We start from the raw sequence: 8,881 nt of genomic DNA on the forward strand, positions 1-8,881 counted from the left end.
AGCTGAGTGGTCAGATTCACGTCCCCTGCTGCTTTATCCCCTGTATCCATTGGATAGGAGGCTGACTGTAGTGTAGAGACAAATTTGTTCACCGTACTGGGAATTGAAACCCGGCCGTCCAGTTCGTAGCCCATTTCTACACCCACTGCGATAGTCCGGCTAGTGTTATACTACTATCGGTACTGCTGCTGCTCCTACTATTACTACTACCACCAATGATAATAACCTGTAAAGATTTTCAACTGCAAGGAGTGGTTGACTCACCAGTATTGGATCATATGTCCGTCAGTACACACACGAGTCCGGCTGTGCGCAAGCTCGGCTGATAAGCTTTGCTCAAGTCATCGCAAAGATCATTACAGGACGGCAGTAATTATGCTGACGCGGAAATGCAAGCGCAGGAACTACTTCAAGTTGTGTCTTTCGCCTATATTAGCGTCGAGACAAATTTGTTGAAACTCAAAAAGAGTTTTTTTCCCTTGGCACTACAGCCTCAGTGGGTCTAGGCCTACCTCCATGAACTGCTCCGTTCATTTCGGTTTTTCTAGATGTTACACGTTCGGTAGGAATCTGTTTTTAAGACAATATATGTGTAGTAATATCTGAAAGAATTGACAGATTTTACGTGAAGATTTCTGTCTTCTGGCCTATATAGCCGTGTATTTCAGTGAAAGTCAACTGACATTTCAGAGGAACATATTGCCTCCATATTCAGGGTCGAAGAATAAAGCAAGAGATAAACCAGCAACAAGCAGGTATCAAACAGAGCTCTATTTACTACCTGCTTATTTTTCGATCATGTAGATGGAGGCGATATATTCCTCCGAAACTTTAACTTTCAACGAACTACAAGGCGTTTTTTCGCCCAGAAGGCAGAACTCTTCATAACTATTTCTGTGAGAATTTCACGTGCTGCGGATGAAGTTTTGAAGAAGGTTGAATAGTTGCTGCTAATAGCGTTCCAGCAGACCGATTCAAGTGTCCTGTTTACAGCTTCGTGACTGTACTGTGCGTGCGTTTCCAGGAAATCAGCAGATAAATACAGAACAGAGACGTTTCCGGTAAGAGTTTGGACAGTTCATTGAAGCGTTCACAGTAAGATGAACTTCCGAGAAACGTACCCAAGTTCGATACGACAAATGATCATAAGACCGAAAGAATTTGCCGGTTACTCATAAATCGTAATTGGATATGCAAATAAGGATTCTCTTGCTCGTATTGTGACTTGCGATGCATCCTGGGTTCGCAATTTTGAACCTGGATCAAGCAGATAAAGCATAGGATTGAAACACCCAGGATCACAGGCTAAAAAGAATTTCAAAACAGTAAAGACATGTGATCTGTAATATGACGCCATGTATTCCTGTGAAAGTCAACCGACCTGTCGGAGAACATGTCTTCCAGTTTCTATGTACAAGGGCAAGCCAAGCGAGAAACCTACATGAACTATAAACCTCAAATCCAAACATTTTTATACGACAGTATTTGTGTCCATGCTGATTTACCTCCGTACCGGTACGGACGATATTCGGGACTCTGGAGGAAATCACGTGTTATTATTATTATTATTATTATTATTATTATTATTATTATTATTAAACTAACTACCGTCGTAAAAACTTTTGATAAGGAATCGTTTGTCTTCTCGTCTGCTGTCCAGAAACATAAAAATCAGAATATACAAAACTATAATTTTGCCTCTGGTTCTGTATGGGTGCGAAACTTGGTCTGTAACATTAAGGGAGGAAGGTAGACTGAGGGTGTCTGAGAAGAGGCGTTGAGGAGAATATTTGGACCGAAGAGAGATGAAGTGACAAGAGGTTGGAGAAAACTGCATAACGAGGAGCTTCATAACTTGTACTCTTCTCCAAGTATAATTAGAATGATCAAGTCAAGGAGGATGAGGTGGGCAGGATATGTAGCACGAATGGGGAAGACGATGAACTTGTATAGGAAATTGGTGGGAAAGCCAGAAGGAAAGAGATCTCTGGGAAGATCAAGGTGTAGATGGGTGGACGATATTAAGAAGGATTTTAGAGTGCTAGGATGGGATGGTATGGATTGGATTGATCCGGCTCAGGATAGGGACCAGTGGAGGGCTCTTGTGAACACGTTAATGAATCTTCGGGTTCCATAAAATGCTGGGAAATTCTTGAGTAGCTGCAGAATTGGCGGCTCCTCAAGAAGGGCTCAGCTCCATGTCTGTATGTAAGTATCAGAAGAGAGCTGGCCAAATACTCCGTAAGGCAGCCGGAACATTTCTTCTTTAACCCCGAATATGGAAAAGAGAAGGAATTACTATTATGTAATTGTGTTCGGGTCATAATTTTTTATATCTCTTATCTTGAATCATGTGAGCCATTCTTCAAATGTTTATCCAATTTTCATAGTTCATGTCTGATATTTTCTGTGACCTGAAATGAAGAGGCATGCACTCGCTATGTAGACTAACTGATACACGAGTGGGATACGCAGAAGACATCATGTAAAGTAAAAAAGTTGAAGTTGATCCTGTACGTAAGTAATTAAGGACTACGCCATGAAAGCATATGGGGGAGTGGGTGCAATTTCCCCGGGGTAAAGCGGCAGGGACTTGAAGCTGACCGCTCACCTCCATCTAGTGCCGAGCTCTAGAATGGTGGAGCTGTAATTCAACTTCTTCTTATGTTTTCATGGTATAGTGCTTAATTAATTAAGCACAGGTACAACTTTACGTTATATACATACTTTTTTTTTCTTGGCACTACAGCCCCAGTGGGCCTAGGCCTACCTCCATGAACTTCTCCATTCACTTCGGTTTTTCTAGATGTTACACATTCGGTAGGACTCCTTGGGCGAGTGATGAGCTTGTCGCAAGGCCTCTACCTGTAAACAAACACAGAAAAACGCACACAAACATCCATGCCCTGAGTGGGATTCGAACCCACGATCCCGGCTTCCGAGCGAGCTAAGACAGTGCATGCCTTAGACCGCTCGGCTACCGTGGCCGGCTATATACATACTTACAGGGTTATAATATACTTGTATGCACGCTATTGTGTAAGTCCGTGGCCATGTGAGAATATCTATACTCGGAGGAAACAAAGAGAGGACGGGACTTGTTAAATAATGATGTTTATAATTTATGCTCTTCGTCTAATGTTATTATTGAGACCAAATGAAGGAGGATGAAACGGACGGGTCAACAGCTCGTGCTGACTGGAAGTGGAAAGACTACTTTGGGGGATAATACAAGGTAATGAACGAATCTGTGAACCGGATTCAACAGTCGTAGGAAAGTGTCAAGTGATGGGGTTTTTGGAATATGATAATGAATCTTCGGGCTCCGTACAAGACGAGGAGTTTCGTGACGAACTGAACATGGGTCATATTGGTTAAATGCGTACATCAGTTGGTCTCGTAAAGTACGTGGCAGTGCCATCTCTCCGCAGTTTGAGGAAGTACTTGGATACCTTCCGCGTTACGCTGTAGTACCGGTAATACACCACGTATTGCAAGTTTTCAACATATCCTGAATTGTCTGGAAAAGTTAGAGGTTTTATTTCTCACTGGCTCCTGATGATCGCTTAATGAGCTCATTGGGTTTATTTGCAGGGGCAGAGGGCACAGCAGAGGCTTCTTCTGGTTCTTGGTAAACTTTATGTATTATTTTTTTTGATTGAGGAAGTTGAACATCCTCATAATACTTGTAGATTACCGCACTGTGAGATGTGTCGTGGTGGAGATCGTTACCACCGCTGCAGAGGAACCTGCCGCCTTCATAGAGTCACTCTGTTACTCTAAAAAGCAATACTTTCCTAAGAAATATTGGTATAGATGTATCCGATTACACGGTGCCACATCCAGGAAGTCTGTAATCTTCATAATCACTTCAGCAAGTTCGTAAAATGTCACGTTATTACAAGAATTGAGTACCCTCCTTCTGTTTGTGATACCTTCCTGAGAAATGAAGAGACCGCCTATGTGTGAGTGGGATTTGTTCCCAAGGACGAGAATTGCATGAAAGTGCACAGACCGAAGACATGCTAATTGATGGAAGTGAAGTGAGCGAACTTCGACTACCCCTATATGCTTGAGGAAGAAGCCGGGATAGAGTAGTCGGTATATAGACTGGCTATGGGCTGGATGGCGGAGAGGTCAGAGTTGGAGCCCCGGTAGGGTCAAGAATTTTCTCTTCTCCAACTTGTCCAGACCGAATCTTGGGTCAACCCAACCTCCTATGCAAGTTGTACCGGACACTTTCCTCGGGGGTAAAACGGCTGGGACGTGGAGCTGAACACTCACCTCCAGCTAATGCCACACCCGCATACGCCTTCATGGCTTAGTGCTTAATTCGTTAAACACAGGGACGACTTTCCCTTTTCCATACCTGATGAGAATTTGATGTTAGGAAGGAATATTATCATCTGTTCTCGGGAGGTGTCCAGTACGAATCTTTGTAGTTGTTGACGTTTTCCATCGCCGTTCTCATCAACAGAGGCGTGTTACTATGATTGCATGATATACATTTTCCTCCTCTGTTCCCATATGCCAACAACAGCTGATCCAGTTGACCTACTGACCCCTCTATTAGCTATTACCCGCAGCTTGTACGTCTAATTGAGACCACTCATAAAGTTGAAGGGAATAGAACGGTTTCCCTCTAGGCGGAAGAATCAGCCCTTTTATTTACAAGAATTCTAATTCGGATATTTCAATTGGTGTCTCGTTAANCTTCCAGATTTTTTTCGGTCATTTTATAGGTAATTTTTTTTAATATTTTCAGGTCATCAAAATCCGGGCCCTGCTAATAAGAAATGAAGTTCGGTTTACACAATATCACAAATAGAATTTTCTATGCATCCGATCAGTCATTCGACATGCTTTGTTGAAATTCTGTATGGGAACTTTAATTAATTTGCATTTAATTATTCCTGTTGTAAACTAAACTTAATAAACTTCAAAGAACGCAGTTGTTAATTCTGCACACTGGACTCTAAAGTATACCCTTTGCAATCTTGTTATATNGGCTTACACCAATTGGTAAGGACTGCAAGGTACCGGGGTTCATTACCTGGCAGGAACATTAGAATTTTTCTCTTTGTCATAAGGTGGAAATGGTTATAATGTCCATAGAGACTCCTTCTCTTCATGCAGTTCTAAAGGTCTCTTACTATTGCCTTCAGTATTAACATACCGGGATGAACTTCATCATCATTACGTATTATCATCGTACGAAGAGAAATTTCTTCAGATTCTGGGCGGACTGGTATCCGAAGTTCGCAGGCCAAAATCGTGGTATCCTTACTGAAAGTTTTCATGATTTCCTTTATCATCTCCAGCAGACAGAAGCCATGATGTTCTCCTTTCATATACTTACCTACACACAATTCACGATGTTTCCATCTCAGTGCGAGCTGTAGTTGTAACCTCTGCATTTTAAATGATTTTTAAATACCCTAGAAACAATCTGCCTTTTAGGATAGGTATGAGCTATCTGGGATCCACCCAGCCCCCTATCCAGTGGGTGCCAGGGCTCTTTCCCCGAAGCTTGAAGCTGACCACTCACCAATTAGTGCCGTTAATTTCTGTATTCTAGAACGGAGCCACTATTTCCTTGAAATAGCTCCTCAGTTATCCTCACGAGGCTGAGTGGACCCCATTTCAGACTCATTCAGAAAATCTGTTAGCGTCGGGAATCGAACCAGGAACTCTGACCACTAGAACACAAAGGCGGTCTTTTTGTTGCGAACAAGAAATATAAATACTGTATATTCCCAAAACGTACTCGAACCTTTTCCGAAGATGAATCGCCACATTAAATCGGTGGTCTTGGTAGTCTCATCGTATCCGTGTTGGTACTGTTCTTGGCATGAGTTTAGAAAGTACGAAAATATTCATATTCAATATCATTAATATCTATTTATGTGAGGGAACTCACGTGTGTAACAAGCGTTAGTATCCACGTAAATTATTTAATACACGATAAAAAAGCAAATATAAAAAACAAAGTTTATTTTTGCGAATATATTTTGTTACAAACAGTAATTTACACACTGAAGAGATCAACATACACGTAAGCAAGAAAATATTGATAAATTATTACGTTTATTTGTAATATGTATCCTTTACGAGCAACTTGCAGAAAGGCATAAATTACATGAAATTAAAACAACCGTTATTTAATATATGTCTTAGCACTTCAATTTTCACGATTAAAGTGAAATTCTTATAGTAAATTCGATTTCGTAAGCTCTGAAAACTCTTCATGATCTGAATTCTTCGGTTAAAATTCGATTCATCAATATTTTTGCTAGTTCCGGTATTAATAACAGTAAGAAATTACTCTTAGAAGAGACGAACCACAGCGTGCCCTGTTGTTCGGTAGTAGAATAGAGCAAAATTATTTTGTATACTACAGGAAGAGGTCTACTGATTGTTTAACGATGGAATGGGAGAATCGGCCAAGATTTATAATATTTATTGAGCAAAATGCGATATTTCTTGAAAGATTTCATTTTCCTTGCTGCTTCTCGAACTTTTTATGACGATTTTTATGCCTTCAGAATTTGTAGGATACGTTTTCAAATATTTTCAGTTTGAATGTACAAACTTGTCTTTGGTATAATTGTCAGTAAAAAAAGTAAAAAGTAAAACTATCCCTGTACAAGGCCCTGAAGGCCCATAGTGTTGTGAGACGTTGAGGGTCCCACATTATCTAGACAATCGGCTCAAAGATGGCGGTAAGGTTGTCAGCCTTACGCGCCGGCCGCGCTTTACTCCCCAGGGAAATTATTTAATGAATTCCTTGTACTCATTTCTGTTAGAGGCTGAGTCGACCCCAGGGCCATAATGCGACTGGAAGGAATAGGTCAACTGAAAAAATCTAATGACCTTATCGGGATTTGAACCACCTTCCGACTTGTAGCATTGCCTCAAGTAGACATGTATATAGAACTGTATAACTTCTCACTCTCTACATTTCCTTGGTTACATTACGTAGAAAGGTAAAGTTGTCCCTGTGCTTAACTAATTAAGCACTATGCGATGAAGGCGTGTGGGGAGTTAATGTACAGATCCACATTTTCTTGACCTCGACACTAGTTGGAGGTGATTGGTCAGCTTCACGGCAAGGCCGCTTTACCGCCGGAAAAGAGTCCCCGGCACCAATTGTATAGGAGGTTGGGTGGACCCCAGAGTCGGTCTGGACGGATAGAGAAGTTGAAAATTTTTTACCCTACTGGGACTCCAACTCCGACCCCTCGATCGTACAGCCCATAGCCGGTCGCTATGCTGACTACACTACATTTCGTATATAATTAATATGTATTCTTCTTAGAATGTACTCAACCAACCAACTAACTCGCTCGCTCGCTCGCTCGCTCGCTCGCTCACTCACTCACTCACGTAGTCGGATTACTAATGTCGACACTGTGTATTTGGCTTATTTCCAATTTCACGTAAATTGCTGCTTCTCTCACCTGATCTGCTCTTTAATAAGACAGTTATGTTATTCTTACGAGCTTGCCATTTCTCCTGCTGGATTGATCTCAGCAGACTGCCCAGCCTGTTCTCAGTCTTACGAATACACTAGCCGCCATGGTGTAGCGTAGTGATCGCTTTTGTGTATTAGATGGTTGCCAAACAACGAAATAGCGGCGAACGCGGTTCGTATTGTGTCGTAAGGATTATGGTAACCTACAGACCTCACAGAGAGGAAGAAACGGAGAAGACTAGACACTAAAGGAGTATATGTTATAGATTATGTGATGAGAGCACGAGTTTGTGACCTTGAAATTTCCATTATGCACTCAGATATGTGAATTTCGAAGAGCGGTTTTTTTTAAAGAAAGCAGCCCGATTAAATATAAAGGAGGAAAGGAATAGTTACTTTCACTTTCGAGCTGTATATCCCCGAGGAATGGAACTTAGTGTTTACTCAGACAAAGACTGGACGCTTTCAGAGAGGCCTGGATGTGGTGATGTACAGAGCAAGCATATCTGTCGGGTATCATTTCCGTAGTAAGTTTGCTGTGTGCCTAGACATGCTTATGGTAGCAAGCATCATGGCTAGTATTTAAGTGTTCTTACTTTCCAGTGCGGTATAAAATAAAGAAAGGGTAGTAAATTAAGAATTTTGAAGCTCACCACAGAGTTTATCCATACATAACTTTCAATTACAAACTGCAATGGATTTATCTCCACGTCTGCGTTATATATCCAGGCAAACTGAACAAAAAATTTTGTAAGGATGTATGCTAGTGAGTCAGTTGTACTTTGAGCAAGTCCCGAATTGTGTATTGAACAACTGGGATTCTTTACGTTTCTAGCCTGAATAAATACATAATTAGGATTACATAATTTCATAGAAATATGACATTTAGCAACAACAGTACTGATCGCCTCCCATCATATGCACGACTAAGCGAAGCAAAAGTGGCCGCGCCATAGCTCAAGCGGTTAGTCGCTGCCTTCCCATCACGGCGGCCCCGGTTCGATCCCGGGTCTGGTCAAGTGGGATTTGTGGTGGACAAAGTGGCGCTGGGGCAGGTTTCCTCAGAGTACTTCGGTTTCCCCTGCCAATCTTCATTCCACCAATTGCTCCACAATCACCCTCACCTATCATCTGGGGCTGGTACAATAGGCCAGAAGTGGCCGCAGTACAAGGGACTTAGTCTCACCCCACTAGCAATAAAAAAACACCATAAAATAGGTCTTTGCTTTCTGTCTACTTTGCTGATTTCTTGCTGGGGCTTATTCTTCAACTCTGAAAAAAAAGGAGCATGCCCCTCCAAAACGTTGGTTGACTTTCAATGGACTTCACGGCGTTATATCCCAGAGGATATAACTCTTCATAATCACCACTGTGAGGACCTCAGTTCATACGTTTATTGGCTTTCAC

Source organism: Cryptotermes secundus, unplaced genomic scaffold (assembly GCF_002891405.2).
Source record: "Cryptotermes secundus unplaced genomic scaffold, Csec_1.0 scaffold1907, whole genome shotgun sequence".
Lineage (NCBI taxonomy): Eukaryota > Metazoa > Arthropoda > Insecta > Blattodea > Kalotermitidae > Cryptotermes > Cryptotermes secundus.